The following is a 17605-nucleotide window of genomic DNA, read 5'->3' as shown; positions in this document are numbered from 1 at the left end:
CTTAGGCAGACTGCTTAGAAGCAGGGTATCCTAAGTGATGGATTTGGAAAAAAATATTTAGCTTTACTTGACTGGTTCTGAGTTGAAATGAAAAGAAAAAATCAGGAGAATTTGGCAGTCATTGACCAAGTCCTGACCATTCTGGGCTGATTGTTGCAGATACTGTGGTTTGGCTTTCTGAACTGGTGATTATAATGAAAATTCTGTTGCCAATATGTGGTCTGGTCAATGTCCAGTGATATATCCTCTCTCAAAAGCAATTCAAATTTGATATCTGAAATACTAAAAATGTTTTTAGTAAAAGTTGAAGGCTGATTCTTTTCCTTAGCCTACAGATCCTTATCTCAGACCTCCTTATTCTTTTTCATCCATTTTGTGATGCCTGTAACCTGAAGGGATACAGGAGGAGTGAAGTGGTAAAGGAAGTGGGAGTAATTAATTATGTAACAAATTATGAAACTGTTCCACATGCAAAAAACAAATATTATTAGCTTGAATAACAAGAATAAGATCAAGTTCTGCATTCTTTAGTAGGTGAGCACTGTAGGTACAATAGTTAAACAATGCTATAATTTAGCACTTGTCTTCCCTTCTGTTATATTAAGAAAAATAAAGGCTAAAAGGAATATAATTGTGCTGGTGCTAATAGGCACTACTCTAACTTTTTAGTGACAAATTGCTATGCAGAAATCCAGAAATTGAAATTGGTAGAAATTCAGAAGAAGAAATCATACCAATAAAATTGGCAGAAATTCAGAAGAAATCACACCAATATAAGAGCCCTGAATAGGATGTGCTAGAAGGCTGTTTCCAACCAATCCATAGAGACAAAGTGGGATCACAACCTAAGGCAATGGCTGATACCTCCAGGGACAGAGAGATAAATCGTAGAGAAGACTGTGGTGTCATGGTAAGCACATTGACACTACAGCCACAATGCTTGAGTACAAGTCCCAATTCTTACACCATATGACCATGAATGACTTAATCTCTCGGTTTCCTTTCTGAAAATGAGAGCAATTATGTCATCTTGTTTGATTTTTGGGAGGATAAAAATATAATTAGTACATGAAAAGTTTGCTTTGAAAGTGCTCAATACATAGCAAGTACCCTGCCCAAGTATTTGCTGAATAAGTAATAAAATTAAGAAATCACTATTATAATTTTATAATACTCTGTCTTAGAGTATCCCACAACATCATCCTCAGGGCAAGTCAGTAGGACTCATGGTCCCTCTTCTGAAAGATCTTATGAACTAAAAGGCAACTGAAGGCAAAATCTATAGCTAAAGAAACACAGGCATAAGTGAGCCAAAGAGATTAGATAGACACATATACCAACATTTCATTTTTTCAGATGCTAAGCTAAGAGACAAGCATTGGCATAAAACATATGACTACTGATACAAAAAGAAAGAAGTCTTATGATTCATAAATCCCAAGCAATATCATCAACAATATCAACAGAAATTAACTGAATACTTAATGTACAGATAATTCCAGGTAACAACTCTCTCCTTTTCTGTTGCTATATTTTTATCTAATCCATTTCTTCTCACCCTTAGCCATCAATAACCACACTGACATTTTCTTTCAATATTGATTGCTTAGAGTGTTAGTACTTAATCCTCAAATAACCTACATTTGAAAGACTTGATTTGTAGAGTTGTTTTGATAGTATATTACCAAGAATGTATGATTTTGTGACTTTACTTTTCAAAAGCAAAATGTTTATAACAAAAGAGTCATTAAAACCAAGATTACAATGGATTGCTAAACACTTGATATGGCATCTCACTTTTCTTTGAAATCTTTTATATTTATCAAATATTCTTTCCCAAACACTCTGCATACAATTTTCAGATTATGTAACAGCACTTGAATTGGATACAAGGAAATCCTTTTCCCTTAAATATTGCCAAGCACTTGAATGATATGATTCTGTTTGTAGTTGCAGTAAGTTAAAATCTTCCATAAAAAACAAACACTTTGGCTATGTGACTGTGAAAAGAAAGATTTTTTAATGTGAAAGATGAATCTATTGGAAGAGATAAAGGGACTTTTAACTAATAATTTAAAAATTAATTAAATGCTATATCTTCCAGCCCAAGTGGTCATAGTATGCAGATAGTTCTTGTTAACTAAGTAAGATCATGTTCAATCAATATTCACCAAGCAATGGTATGAAAAGAGCACTGTTCAGAGTCACTTTACATTTGCTTTTTAAAGTTTAGTTTACCCTGTGTCTGGGGCAGAAAGCAACTAGGAGGCTTTAATTGCCAAGAAATCATGCTGGCTATCTTCCACATGGAAAACAAACAGGGGTCTTCTTGCCTTCTAGGCTGCCACAGTACATCTGCTTATAGTTAACAGGCTGTTCTTTCCTTAGGCCAAACATCCCAAAATGTCTGAATGCTTTAAAGGAAGCCAAAAGAATAGTTTTGAGGGATCACCTAAAAGGCAAGTTGAAGCACACTGAGTATGAGGACAAAGAGTTCACTGGAGCCAATGTAAGCATGATCACCTGGTGGGAACAAATTCTAGCCACCTAGAATTAGTGCTCCCCAAATGGTGTCTGAGGAGTCTGTATTTTTATAGACTGAAAAAGAATAGAGGAAGTTACAGCAAACCTGTTGTCACAATTCATCGGTTAACAAGAACAGCATGGGATGTTGATTGGTTGTTGGTCATGTGTACATTCCAGGTGAGAACTGAATTTTGTGACCTCATTTCAATTTGTGTATGAGAGTATGTGAAATTGTAAGTCTTTCTCTTTTTCTCTCCTCCTCCCTCCCCTCTCCCCTTCCCCTCCTTTTCCCTCTCCCTCTGTCATACTGGGGATTGAACCCAGGGCCCTTTACCACGGAGCTACATCCCCTGTTCTTTTTATTTTATTTTGAGGCAGGATTTCCATAAGTTGCCAACTTGTGATACTTTTGCCTTAGCCTCCCAAGTCACTGGGATTTCAAGCCATGTGCCACCTTGTCCTGTTTAAGTTCTTTTTCAAAGATCAAAAGATTTGTATTACACTCAGCCACTAATCAGGTATTTGACCAAAAGCAAATTATTTGACACTCTTAATTTCATCTATAAAATAGAAATAATTATTGCCTTACAAAGTGTTTATGATGATAAATAATTTCAAGCAGTGACTTACATTTGTTCCTTTTACTGTAATCTATGGAAAGAAATATATTTTACATTAGAAACCATCATACACATATGTGAGCAGGCAAACGAATGTATGCAAAAATCAAATAAAAGTTTTATGTAGCAATATTTACTTTACTTACTATTTGAGATACACTCTGATAGTTTTATGTTCTATACTATTCTATTCTCTTCCAGTCTTAAAACTTCTTAGGGGATGTGGTGGAACGTGCCTATAATTCCAGCAACTTGGGAGGCTGAGGCAGGAGGATCACAAGTTTAAAACAAGCTTCAGCAACTTAGTGAGGCCCTAAGCAACTTGGCTAGACCTGTTTCAAAGTGAAATAAAATAAAATAAAAAGAGCTGGAGATGTGGCTCAGTGGTTAAGCACTTTTGGTTCAATCCCTGATATCAAAAATACTCTTCAGAGATTTGCAGTATAGTTCAGTGGTAGAAAGTGTGCTTAGAACGCATGAGGCCCTGGGTTCAATTCCCAGCACCATCTTCCAAAATTTAAAATTCTAATTGTAGTTCACTATTGATTTAACAATATATTAATGGTATGAAAATCAGAGTTTGGGTAACATAAGCCTAATTATATGGCTCAATAAACATTAAATTCTCTCCTTCCCTTTGTCTTTTTTCTTTTAACCTTTTGAGTATTTTATTTCATTATATTTCCTTCTGGTTGCCATAGGGGTTTTTTTTAATGAAAAAAAATCTATGGTCATGTGAATAGTTGTTCATCTATCTGTACACTATGTTATTTTCCTCTGACCACTAATAAGAATTTTTAGCAATATACCTCTGTAAGTAAAGAGATTCGAGTTCAAGACGATAGAGCTGAAAAGAAAGAGCTCCAAAACTCTGTATTAAAAATTCTATTGGGGGATTAGGGTTGTAGCTCAGTGGGAGAACACTTGCCTAGCAACTGTGAGGCACTGGGTTCATTCCTCAGCACCACATAAAAGGCAAAGATATTGTGTCTTTCTACAACTAAGACACACACAAAAAAATTTTTTTAAAGTTCTATGTGGAGGGGAAAGGGGACCAAAAGTAGAAGAGAGGTGGATGTACATAATTAATACAAAATATATGCATGTACTGGAATAGCACAGTTAATTCCATTGATCTGTACAATTAATATGTTAACATATAATTTATAATTTAAAAACAAATTAGATTCCTATATGGTTCTGGGCAAATCTTTAGTTGTTTATGTGCATGGTGGACTCCATGATGCCAGAAGAGAGCAAGCACTCAGAAACTGGAAAGCAGAAAACTATTTCCAGGCAAGATACTGGGGGAATGTTGGAATTCAGACCCATCAAGAGTGAAAATATTCTGGTGAATATCTTAAGTTTTCTCCAGTAAAATCACAATTGAGGAGTAATAACTATGTCCTAGAAGTAAGGGCAAACCTCAAATAGTTCAATCCTAACAAATCCTAAGCAAATCCTGCAGCAAGTAATTTAATGTCTGTCAAAGGAAAAAAATAACATTTCTTTACAGAAATATATATAATCCAGAAATTTTTTTACAACTCATCATACTAGTGATGTTTAGCATAATATTCAGTCAGTTGTCACATAGAGAAGCAGGAAAGGTGACTGACTAATCAAAGGATAACTAGTAAATTAAAAACAGATATAGATGGGTGACTGCAGTATGATTATCTTTGATTATGAAGAAATATGGCTTAAAACTGTCCAAATTTAACCAAAATTATAACCCACAGTTCAGAGAAAGATTAAGAAATGCTAAGCAGAGAAAACACAAGCACAAAAAGCACATCATAATAGAATTGGTAAAAACACATGGTAAAGAGAATATCTTAAAAAATAGGAAAAAGCATTACATACAGCAAGATTAAGAATTATTATAGACTTAAAAGATACCCAAAGAAGATAATGGAATGACAATTTTAAGTGCCAAAAGAAAAGCTGTCAACCAGAATTTTATATCTAACAACAACAACAACAAAAAAAAAATCCCTAAAAGAATGATACCAGTAGACCATAAGAAATAATAGTAGATGAAAACTCATATTTATACAAAGGAATGATAAGTGCTCAGACTGATAAATATGATAGTAAATTTAAGACATTTTTCTTAATTAAAAAATTTTCTTTAACAATAACAGGCTTTTTAAAGCAAAACTAATAACAATTTGAAGAAATGGTTATAACAGGTAGCAGTAAAATCTATAAAAAAAAGCTTAAGTGAAGATGGACAGATGAAAGTATAGTATTGTAAGATCCTCACATTTCATGTTAAATGGTATAATATTATTTATAGGAGATTATGAGAAGTGAAGATTCACATTGTAAATCCTAGAGCAAACACTAAAAAATGAAATAAAGAAGTATAGTTAATAAGTTAATAAGGAACTATTAAGGAATATTCCTACAAAGTACTCATTTAATGCAAAATAACTTGAAAACAACAAAAGAAAATACAGAACATATAAAATAAAGTGCCATCATTATACTGAATATAATAACTGACAACCTACAGCCTCAGGCCAAATCTGACTCACCAGTGATTTTAAATAAGTTTTATGGGAACATCATCACACATTCATTTACAAATTGTCTGTGGCTGTTTTGCTCTACAATGACAGATTTAAGTAACTGCAACAAAGACCAGACAGCACCCCCTAACCCAAAATATTTACTATGTTTTTACAGAAAAAAAAATTTTTGTTGATCATTGGTCCAAACATTCCAGTTAGAAGGAAGAGACCATCAGACTGGAAAGAAAAAAATTTAAACCCCGCTGACAATATCCTATATATCGGAACATTGCTTTAAATATAAAGACAGAAATTGGTTAAAAGTAAAAGGTAAAAAGATGATAAAAGGTGTACCATGAAAACACTAATCCAAATAAAGACCTAATGTTCTATTATTAAAGTAGATTTTTAAAAAGAGAGAATTATGTGTATATTGATTCTTTATGATTTTAAGTTCTAAATTTGTATTCATCTAATAACAAGTATCAAAATGCATAAAGCCAAAACCAACTGAACTAAAAGAAAAAATAGACAAATACATGCCATTCTTCTCTCAGTATTCCACAGAATATAGATAAAATATGAGGAAGAATCCAGAGGACTTAAACATGAATATTATTTCTGTTTGGGGCTGCCAAGAAGCAGATGCCAAGACAGGATTTGACATGAAAAAGTGATTTTGTGAGAAAAGAGTAAGAAAAGGTAGATTCTTTCAAATCACTAAGGTAAATGAAAAGAAAAGAAACCAAGAATGTTCAGGAAAAGTCTCCGACTAGGAAAGCTTCAATCAGACCATAGGGAGTCTTCACTACAGGAGAGAATCTTGCATCTTCTAACACAAGGATGATCCTTGCTCAATTATAAGCTGAAAGCAATCTCCAGGAAGCCTGTCCTAGTGTGAACATGATGGTTCATCCAGAGGGGCAGTAACTGGGGTTGCCAGTTATGCTTCCTACAAAAGGAGTTTTCAGTAATATGTTTTTATGATCACCATGAAATTGTACAGATTTACTTCAGGGAGCAGCATTTCCATGGCTCCTATGGGTCTCACTTTCAAAGAAAATCTTAGAGAATATTAATGGAATGAACTAAAGCCCCTATTGATGCAACAGGAACCTATCTTCAATCGCTTCCATTATCCATTCTAAATTTCCTTCACCTTCATCTATCACCTTGGCAGATCTTGGTGGCTTACCTTGTGTGTGAGCCAAGCCTCAATCTTGAGGCCTTGACAATTACAATATCTCAGGCCAGGGTTGAGTTAGTTACAGCAGGAGAAGGAAGAAAGTACCAGGAGGCATCTAAATGTCACCTATTCCTTCCTGCCCTATGGTGTAAACGCAGCTTCATCTCCTGTTCTCAGGACTGATTACTTCCTTCACAACACTGACTTCTCCTCTTACCTGTGGTACTTAGACACAGAAGTCTTTTTGAATGTCAAAAATATTTCAGAACAACTTCTTAAAATTTAAAATTGAATTAAGCATTTTTTAATGTGAATCAAGAATATATAATTGTTATTTAATTTTAATAGAAAATATTTGATATAAATTACAGAACATCTGCTATGATACTCTGAAAGCCAAGGTAGAAATAAAGTAATCATTATCTCTCAACATTTGAAATATTTATTCCATTTCTCATGTATTCTGGAAAGAATCCAGGGTTTAAAATTTTACTGGGAACCACACAACTCTAAAGGATTAATAAGATTCACCTGAGAATTAAGCTAGAAAAATGTGCACATAATGGAAATAAGCCATCTGTAAAACTAAACCACAGAAATGCTTGGGAGGTAAGGCTGGAATTGGACAATTCAGAAAAGTAAACTAAATCAACACCATTTTAATCCTTTCTGTTAAAAACAAAACAAAACCAACAACCTAAGTAAAAAAAGGCAAATGGTTACCATAGAAGCTAGAAAAGGAGGATTTAGAGATAACACCTAGTGATGTCTTCAGCATCACTGGAGAAATCTTTATCCTACTGCAACTCACATCCAGGTCCTCTTGTTTGTTCCCATGGTGGGGAAGGGGTTAGAATATTTGACCTTGCATCAGTCCCATATGTTCAATGAGTCACTTATCAAAGTGTTAACAGAAATGCCCATACTAAAGTGCACCATAATCTATCATATATTCCTTTTGCAAACATAACCTATATTTGACAATCTAATTTGAAAAATTTAATTATGGAACTGTAAAAGCAGGATTTAAGAAGAGATTTTTTTAAAGTTTATTAAACAGTTAGTGGGCAAATTGATATTTTCATTTACTTTGAACATATACATCAGACTTCCTACTTTTCAAAAATATATTTGACTCACATAGGCTGTGGCTATATCCAGTCTGATGATTTGGGGAAGAAATGCCAAATTTTTGCATCTCTATAAAATCTTTGTTTACATAAAACTCAGCTTGTTAGCATAAAAGCAGTTATGAAAACAGGAAGTAATGTAGGTGAGGCCAAAAAGAAGTCAGCAGGCTCCTGGAATGCAAAACTGTGCTTCTGAAGACATGAACAAACATGCACTGAGCAGATGTAAATAGAGACATGTAATCTGTGAGTACTCTGCAGATATGGACTGAATTACTTAGAACTCATCAGTGTTGATGAGGCACTAACTGCATTCAGGTGCACTTCAATCAGAACTAGATTATACCATTAAAATTAATGAGGCACAAGAAGACTTTAATGAATAAAAGAGGGTTGGTATTAAAGTCTTTTATACATTTTATTCATTTGGCAACAATTTAGTTAGCAGTGCAATCACATCACTCTCTGGTAGACAGGAAAAAAGTTTTAGTTATTCAAGGTTTTATTTAAATAACATTCTATTCAACACACTCCCTGGCACATCTCTTCAATATTCACTTATTGGTCTATTGGGTTGCTTAATTAAAAGAGATCGATTTATCTGTCCTTGACCAACCTATTTTTTTTTTTTAAAAAAGAAACTAAACATTCTCTCTCTGATCCCAATTTTTCATTAGACTGCTGACATGATGGTTTCCCTTTTTAAGCTGTCATCATTTTTTATGAGTCAAAAAGGCATTTGTTTTTTTTCTAAGAATATATTCATCATGATTGAGGGGTAGAAGGTCCAGTGGCTTCCAAATAGAAATACTATGAGATTAGGCACCACATGAACTTGAAAGATGAGTATATGTCAATTACCTGTATGTATTTTATTGTTTGGTTAGCAAATAATAAAATTAAATGGCACACAAACTACAGCAGGAAGGTAACATGGCTATAACCTCTGAACACAGGAAAGGGATTAGACATTTAAAACTGCAAATAAGTATTACTGTTCATGATTACTAGCATTTAATGAGTGTTACTATTTATAGCAATTTACAAAGCATTTCAGCTTGTTCCAGAGGATGGTTAGGCTGGGTACTTCTTTTTTACTGGCTCCTCCTCCTCACCTCCCTAATGTCTCTCTCCAGTTGTCTGCAAATGCAACACATTGTTCCATGAAGTTTCCTCCCCAAATCTCCCAATGAGAATTAATGTATTTGTAATCTATACTACCATTATAAATCCTCCACTGGTTATTATATAATAGTTATCACCTTGTTATGCTTTATGAGTTTGCATGTCTGACCCTTCCAGGCTGTTAGTGGCTTAAAAGAAATAACTTTGTCATTTTCACCTATTTGGCATCTAATGAGGCAATGACAAATAGTAGTTATCACAAAACACTTTTTCCTTATCTATTCCACTTTATAGAATTCCATTTATAACTACAGGACCTCCCATTGTTCCCTTTGAGTGGACAGTCCATGGCCCATATCAGGTATCATTTCCTCAGATACAGGAGGAGAAGGAGGAAGTACTCATTTCAGAGAATAGATGAAAGCTTTCAAGTCTTGCCATTAAGTTGTAAATTAGGTTTCCGTAGTCATTTGAAGCACTCCACATCCTAACTTTTTTTTTTTAATTTTTTATTGTTGGTTGTTCAAAACATTACATAGTTCTTGACATATCATATTTCACACTTTGATTCAAGTGGGTTATGAACTCCCATTTTTACCCCATATACAGATTGCAGAATCACATCAGTTACACATCCATTGATTTACATATTGCCATACTAGTGTCTGTTGTGTTCTGCTGCCTTTCCTATCCTCTACTATCCCCCCTCCCCTCCCCTCCCCTCCCCTCCCCTCTTCTCTCTCTACCCCCTCTACTGTCATTCATTTCTCCCCCTTGTATTATTTTTCCCTTTCCCCTCACTTCCTCTTGTATGTACTTTTGTATAACCCTGAGGGTCTCCTTCCATTTCCATGCAATTTCCCTTCTCTCTCCCTTTCCCTCCCACCTCTCATCCCTGTTTAATGTTAATCTTCTTCTCCTGCTCTTCGTCCCTACTCTGTTCTTAGTTACTCTCCTTATATCAAAGAAGACATTGGCATTTGTTTTTTAGGGATTGGCTACCTTCACTTAGCATAGTCTGCTCTAATGCCATCCATTTCCCTGCAAATTCTATGATTTTGTCATTTTTTAATGCAGAGTAATACTCCATTGTGTATAAATGCCACATTTTTTTTTTATCCATTCGTCTATTGAAGGGCATCTAGGTTGGTTCCACAGTCTTGCTATTGTGAATTGAGCTGCTATGAACATCGATGTAGCAGTGTCCCTGTAGCATGCTCTTTTTAGGTCTTTAGGGAATAGACCAAGAAGGGTAATAGCTGGGTCAAATGGTGGCTCCATTCCCAGCTTTCCAAGAAATCGCCATACTGCTTTCCAAATTGGCTGCACCAATTTGCAGTCCCACCAGCAATGTACAAGTGTACCCTTTTCCCCACATCCTCGCCAGCACTTGTTGTTGTTTGACTTCATAATGGCTGCCAATCTTACTGGAGTGAGATGGTATCTTAGGGTGGTTTTGATTTGCATTTCTCTGACTGCTAGAGATGGTAAGCATTTTTTCATGTACTTGTTGATTGACTGTATGTCCTCCTCTGAGAAGTGTCTGTTCAGGTCCTTGGCCCATTTGTTGATTGGGTTGTTTGTTATCTTATTGTCTAATTTTTTGAGTTCTTTGTATACTCTGGATATTAGGGCTCTATCTGAAGTGTGAGGAGTAAAGATTTGTTCCCAGGATGTAGGCTCCCTATTTACCTCTCTTATTGTTTCTTTTGCTGAGAAAAAACTCCAAACCAAAGGAATGAACAATCTATTCAACGACATCCTAACTTTTAAAAGGTGTGATAAGACTTGAGAGACACACCAGAAGAGGTGAGATGAGAATCAGAAGGCTTTATCATTTTTTTGATTAGTATTCCAATCCTATTCTTTGTCATGTTTAAGCAAGAATATGAAAAAAATTCAAGCTTTTTCAGGGCAGAACACAACTTCACATTATTCCTATTTTTTATTGCTCAGCAACCTCAAGCAACTTCTACTAATGGGTTTCTCCTGCTAGACACTTCAGATACCATTTTCCTTCACTTCTGAAATCAAGTAGTAATGCTTGCAACCTTGTTATTTGTTGAGACAACCAAGCAAATAAAAAGGGCCATCTCCATGTGCATGTCAGATAACAAGACTCTATTACAAGCTTTGTATCCTATGGCAGTCATTTAACTTCTTGAGAATTGTTTATTGAACTGCAAAATAAGGACATAGGATTTTAAAAGTTACATTTTCTATGAATCTGTATATAACTGGAAATTCTCATGTGTTATGTGAAAACTCACATGGACAAATAAAATTCTTCGTAAATGAAAACTTTACAAATGATTCTCAGTGGAATATATACTCACTGAAGTACATTTATAAAATTACACATAAGGAAGAAAAATGTAGGAGATATAGCTCATCCTCAAGCACTAGCATGAGCAGGGGCCTGAGCTCAAATTTTATATACAGAGATATGAAAACTTGTGTTCTATAGGTGTTTTGATGCATTCCAATGTCATGTATTTAAAAAATAAAAACAATTTAAAAAAAGAATGAGGAGGAGGAGCTGTTAAGATATGACTTCCTGGATCTAATTTTATTTCTAATAGTAGAGTCATTAATTTCCTTTCTCTTTTGCAGTTTTTTCCTGTATATTCTAATGGAGTTCAGTAAGTGTCCAGAGGGTGCTAGGCACTATTAGGAACACTTTTCCATACACAACCCTCTTCTCTAGATCTATTTTATGCAATTTACTGCAGGACCTAAATGATCCATAACTCTTCCTTACTTAAACACTAATAAATAAAATCCAAACACTTTAATTTTGCAAAATCTGGTTCTAGCTTTCAAGATTCAATTCCTTCCATTCCAAATTACTCTATAGCTCAGTTGGCTGCCTGAGTTCAAAGCTGCTCACTTTAGGGTAAAACACAACTATAATGATGGCACTCAGACTGGGCATTGGACACTATGGGTCCCGCAGCACTCTCACTAGGAAGGCCATCTCAGAGGTGTGGATATGCCATCTTGCTTCATGTTCCTGCAGATCAACATCATCAACTATTCTACAGCAACCAAGGCACTTATTCCTTTTTTGCCTTCCCTCAGTATTCTTCCATTTTGTCTGTATCCATTCTTGCCTTTTCTCTATTTTATCTTTCTTCTTCCTTTTTCTCCCTTTGCCTTTGCAAATATTATATGCACACATACATATGTATGTATATATGTATGTGTGTGTGTGTGTGCATATGCATGTGTGTGTAAAATACAGGCTGGACTTTCTGTTACTTGATTAAAACAATACTGCCAAGCACCTGTTACCAAGAGAAAATCTGGGGAGAAATGATGATTTAGTGGTTTTAATTCCACATAAGATAGAGTAAATGCACACCATACCACCCTCTCTTCTTCCACTGCATGCAATGATAAATAAAATACAAATATCAGCTATTTGAGGAATCAAAAACAAATAGTAGCAGGAAGATTGGGGAAGAAGATCAGAATTTCAAGTACCACTGAATCATTTGTAAGTTAATAGTTGTTTCCCTCTGGTATCCTCCAGCCTGGATGTGACAAATGCCCAAACCTGGAAGTGGGCATTTGGGCACAAACAGAAAGAGCTTCAGAAGACTTCTCCTTCTTTCTTGAGTGGGAAAGTGAATTTTAACACCAGAACAACAATAATAAGAAAATGACATATTTCTTAGAGAAGAACAACTATTCAAACAACTGCAGATTTCTCATGAGAAACCTCAGAGACCAAAAGAGAGCAGAACATTTTTAAAGTGCTGAAGAAAATAAGTGTCAAGCCAGAATTCTATATCCAGTGGAAATATCCCTCAGTCATAAAAGTGATATAAGAATGTTTTCAGATAAAATTAATGAGAACCTGTTGCCAAAAGACCTGCTTTAGAAGAATTGTTAAAAGAAGTTCTTCAGACAGAAGCAAATTACATCAGAAGAAAACAGGGACAATCATGAATGAAGGAAGAACAAAAGAAATAGTAAATATTTAGATAAATATAATAGACTATTTTCTAACTGAGTTCTTCAAACTATGTTCAATGTTTAAAAACAAAACTTATAACATTTTCTGATGAGATTTTTCAATGTAAATACACGTAATAAATAACTAGAACATAAAGAGAAAAGGGCAAAGAGACCTACATGGTGATAAAGGTTCTACATCTACATCATACTTATAGTGGGAAAACACTGATTCTGAGAAGACCGTGTAGAGATGTGCACTATATGTGTGCGTGTGTGTGTGTGTGTGTGTGTGTGTGTATATATATATATATATATATATATATATATATATATATTTATATATAATATATATAAACGTTTATACATATACATATACCCTTTCCACACTTCTTGTTAAACATTATTAACACTCCATTTTAATTGTGTTTTTGACTGTTTTTTCATCTATTGTGCTCTATGTTGTAATGTTGTTTTAAAATTTTCAATTATAAATTTATATATGTTTATAAATAAATTACAAAATTTATGTATATAAAATGTCTCTCTCTCTCTCTATATATATATATAAACCACTTAAAAAACTAAACTACAACATATACTATAAAGCACAATAGATGAGAATATAGTCAAAAACACAATTAAAATGGAGTGTTAACAATGTTTAACAAAAAGTGTGGAAAGGGTAAACAAAGGAATAAAAAAAGAGAGGCATTAGAAAATGAATAATAAAATGGCAGGATATTTTGAAAGAGAACTACTGAACATTTTGAGATTAATATTACACTTTTTTCCTCAAATCTCATCATGACAATTTTTACAGAAAATCTGGCTGTATGAAATATAATTGTGATATGAAAATGGGTTCTCACATGGGGAAGGCCATCTCAGAGGTGTGGAATTGCCGTCTTGCTTCATGTTCCTGCAGATCGAAATCCTCAACTATTCTACAGCAACCAAAGCACTTATCCCTTTTTTGCCTTTCCTCAGTATTCTTCCACTTTGTCTGTATTCATTCTTGCCTTTTCTCTATTTGTCTTTTTTTTTCCTTTTCCTCCCTTTGCCTTTGCAAATATTATATGCACACATACATATGTATGTTTATATGTATGTGTGTGTGCATATGCATGTGTGTGTAAAATACAGGCCTGACTTTATGTTACTTGGTTAAAACAATGCTGCCTTTTCTATGCAAGCTATTACAAGAGGAACTGAGGAATTAGATAACATAATCCTTGTCCTTCAAGAGCATTATACTATTCTTTCTGTGTACAAACTATAAACTGCCAGATCTATCTTAGTGCCCATGTCAGTATTAGCAATTCTCAAGGCAACAAGGATTTCACTGACCTGTCAGAACATGAACTTCCCTATCTGAGTACAGGACTATGAGACTTACATTATAGAAAGCATGTCTCATAGGAAAATGAAATTCTGTATTCTAGTAGAACAAGAAACTCAATTCTACTCCACTCCATAAAATATCTTAAAGTATCTTTACAAGACAGTATCTTACTTGGTCTGCTTCTGGTTGGTTGCCTATTTACAAATCCCAAATAGATGGTGGACGATAACATTCTGAAAATATCTTCCCAGGAGCTTTACATAAAGAGTTTTGATTTTTTGTGGTTAAAAACTTTGCAAGAGACAGAATTCCCTGTATTTACAATACCAGTCTACCTTTTACTTACAACCAGGAGTCATGCTTTAAGCAGTTATAGCAAAACTACATAATGATAAGGTTATATTCTGAAAAATGTGTCATGGGGTGATTCTGTTGTTGTGCAAACATCATAGAGTGCACTTACACAAACCTAGATGGTATAAGTCAATCCCTACATTGGCTTCTTGATGCAATCAAACGATACAGTAAACATGAGATGTGTGAAGCCACTACCAGTATAAATGATGTACTGCTTTACAACAAACTACTTTTATAAGTAGAAAGAGTACAATTTCAAATAATGATGAGTACCCTAAATAAACCAATACAACCATTTATTACCAAAATTCCGTACACATGATTGTACATACCATACTTTTATATGACTGGCAGCACAGTGGTTTGTTTACACCAGCATCACCACTAACACATGAGTCACATGCTACACTATTACTAGATGACAGGAATGTTTCAGTTCCATTATAATTTTATGGGATCACCACTTTATATGTGGTCAGTCACTGACTGGTACATCACTATACAGTGTATAACTATAACTATACAGTTATTCTATTTTATACAGAGCAACCTTCAGAAATAACAAATTTTCTTTTTTATGGAGTCTACTCATATACAGATTGGGAGTACAAGAGCTGATCCTTAATCCCTTTACATAAATCCGTCTTCGCAAATACTCAAAAGTCAATGCAACTAACTCTGCATGCCTCCTAAGTTGTACCAAATAGGTAAGCACAAGCTTGAAAGATCAGAGAGAACATTGACTCAAGTGTTTGGCTCACAGGAAGACTTCTTAATAAGTACCACATATAAATAAAATTAATGACTAATCTGTTTTTGATTATCTATAGATGAAGAATTTAAACATGTATCCAGTATGGTACCTTAAAATGTATTTAAAAAGTTAAAAAGTATTTGTGAAGTAAATAATTGAAATTCCAAGTAAAAATACTTACCAAACCTTTATATCCTATCACAATGCAAATTATTATTAATATTATAATATGTTATTCAATCTGTTTGTAGAATTCAAATCAGTCCTTACTCGTTCCTAAAATGTTTCTACAGTTCTTCCCTTTCCACAAACTATATCATTAACCCTGAATAATTTCTGGACAGAAGAAAATAAACATTAATTGTGATGTTTTAAAATTAAATTCAAAGTATAGCTAAAGCTGTATTTTGTTCTAAAATAATACAAAATGGAAGTACTTGGTGCATAAACCTTTATTCATGCTCCAGGGTATTCTTTTTAAAAAATTTTTTAGTTATCAATGAACCTTTATTTATATGTGGTACTGAGAATCAAATTCAGCGCCTCACACATGCTAGGCAAGTGCTCTACCACTGAGCTACAGCCTCAGCCCCCAGGATATTCTTTTTAAAAAATATTTATTTAGTTATAGTTGGACACAATACATTTATTTTATTTATTTATTTTTATTTTTATGTGATGCTGAAGATTGAACCCAAGGCCTCGCACATGCTAGGAGAGCACTTTATTGCTGAGTCACAATCCCAGCGTCCCCCCCACCCCAACCAGGGCATTCTTTAATACCATTTTTGCCTCTTTTCATCTTACCTGTAAAATTAAGGCTTGAATTTATTGAAATCTGCAGCATCCCACTATACTGCAGGGTCAGAAAGTCTATTGAACTGGTAAATCCATCAAGAGATAACAATCAATTCTGTGTTGAGTACTACTAAAGAAAAGACAAGAGTCACTTCACAAACTTTGGAAAATTATTATGAATGCCAGTGGTTACCCACTTTTCTGTTTTATTTATTTTACTTGTGGTTACTATAAACCATGTTAGCCAGCTGATTTTGAAACATTCTAATTTAATATTCACTAATTTTTCAAATATAAAGCATCTACTTTCCTTCTTATATCTATTCTTATGTTCATTTAATAAAATGTAATATCTTCTACATATCAATCCTTTAATATAAGCAAGACAGAATAGGACACAAAGGATTCATATAATTTTGGATCCATATCATTTTTTATTCTTTTAATCCATATGCTTACAGTCTAGCCAGGGAGGCAGATAATATCGTGTGCTAAGTGCTAGAAAGACTCCTATATTTCTTCTATTCCTAATCTAATATTTAAACAGAGTACTTGTTTAAAAGTATATACAGAAAGCCTGGAATCAATAAGAAATACAACTATTGGGTAATAGGAAATTGGCAAATGATATGAACTGTTAATGTATAGAAAAAGAAATACAAATGACTTCTAAACATAAAAAGATGTTCAATCCCCCCCATAATAAATGAAATGACACTTTAGATAAATCATAATAACACTTTCACCTATGGCAGTTTGAAAACAACCCAAAAGTGACAATATAGTCTTTTGGGGAGCATGGAATTCTAATGCGCTCACACATTACTTCTGGATGGGTAAACTGTTACAGCTCTAAGGATTTTATATTTATACATATGTAATACACATATATATTTATATATGTGCAAAATGATGTGTGAATTTTTCATTGCAGAATTATCTTTAATAGTAACTTATTGGAAATAACAAAAATATACATCAGAAGAGGACTTGTTAAATAAAGTCTCTTCCTCACATTCTTTTTTGACTCATGGTAGATTAGGAGTTTATAAGTTTTGAAGCTCTCATTTTTTTCAATTTATCATACTGAATAATTGCTCCTGCCTCAGTCTCCCAAGCTGCTGGGATTATAGACAATTCAGTAAATTTTAAAGTGGGTTTAAGTAGACAAACAATCCTCTGCAATATTACTAGGTAGTACCATAAAAAAGAATGACTTTTATGACTTTTGCTGGTAAGTGGATGGGTCTGGAGACTATCATGCTAAGTGAAAGAAACCAATCAC

This window comes from Marmota flaviventris, chromosome 5 (genome assembly GCF_047511675.1).
Source record: "Marmota flaviventris isolate mMarFla1 chromosome 5, mMarFla1.hap1, whole genome shotgun sequence".
Taxonomy (NCBI): Eukaryota; Metazoa; Chordata; class Mammalia; order Rodentia; family Sciuridae; genus Marmota; species Marmota flaviventris.
This window is presented reverse-complemented; position numbering follows the sequence as displayed.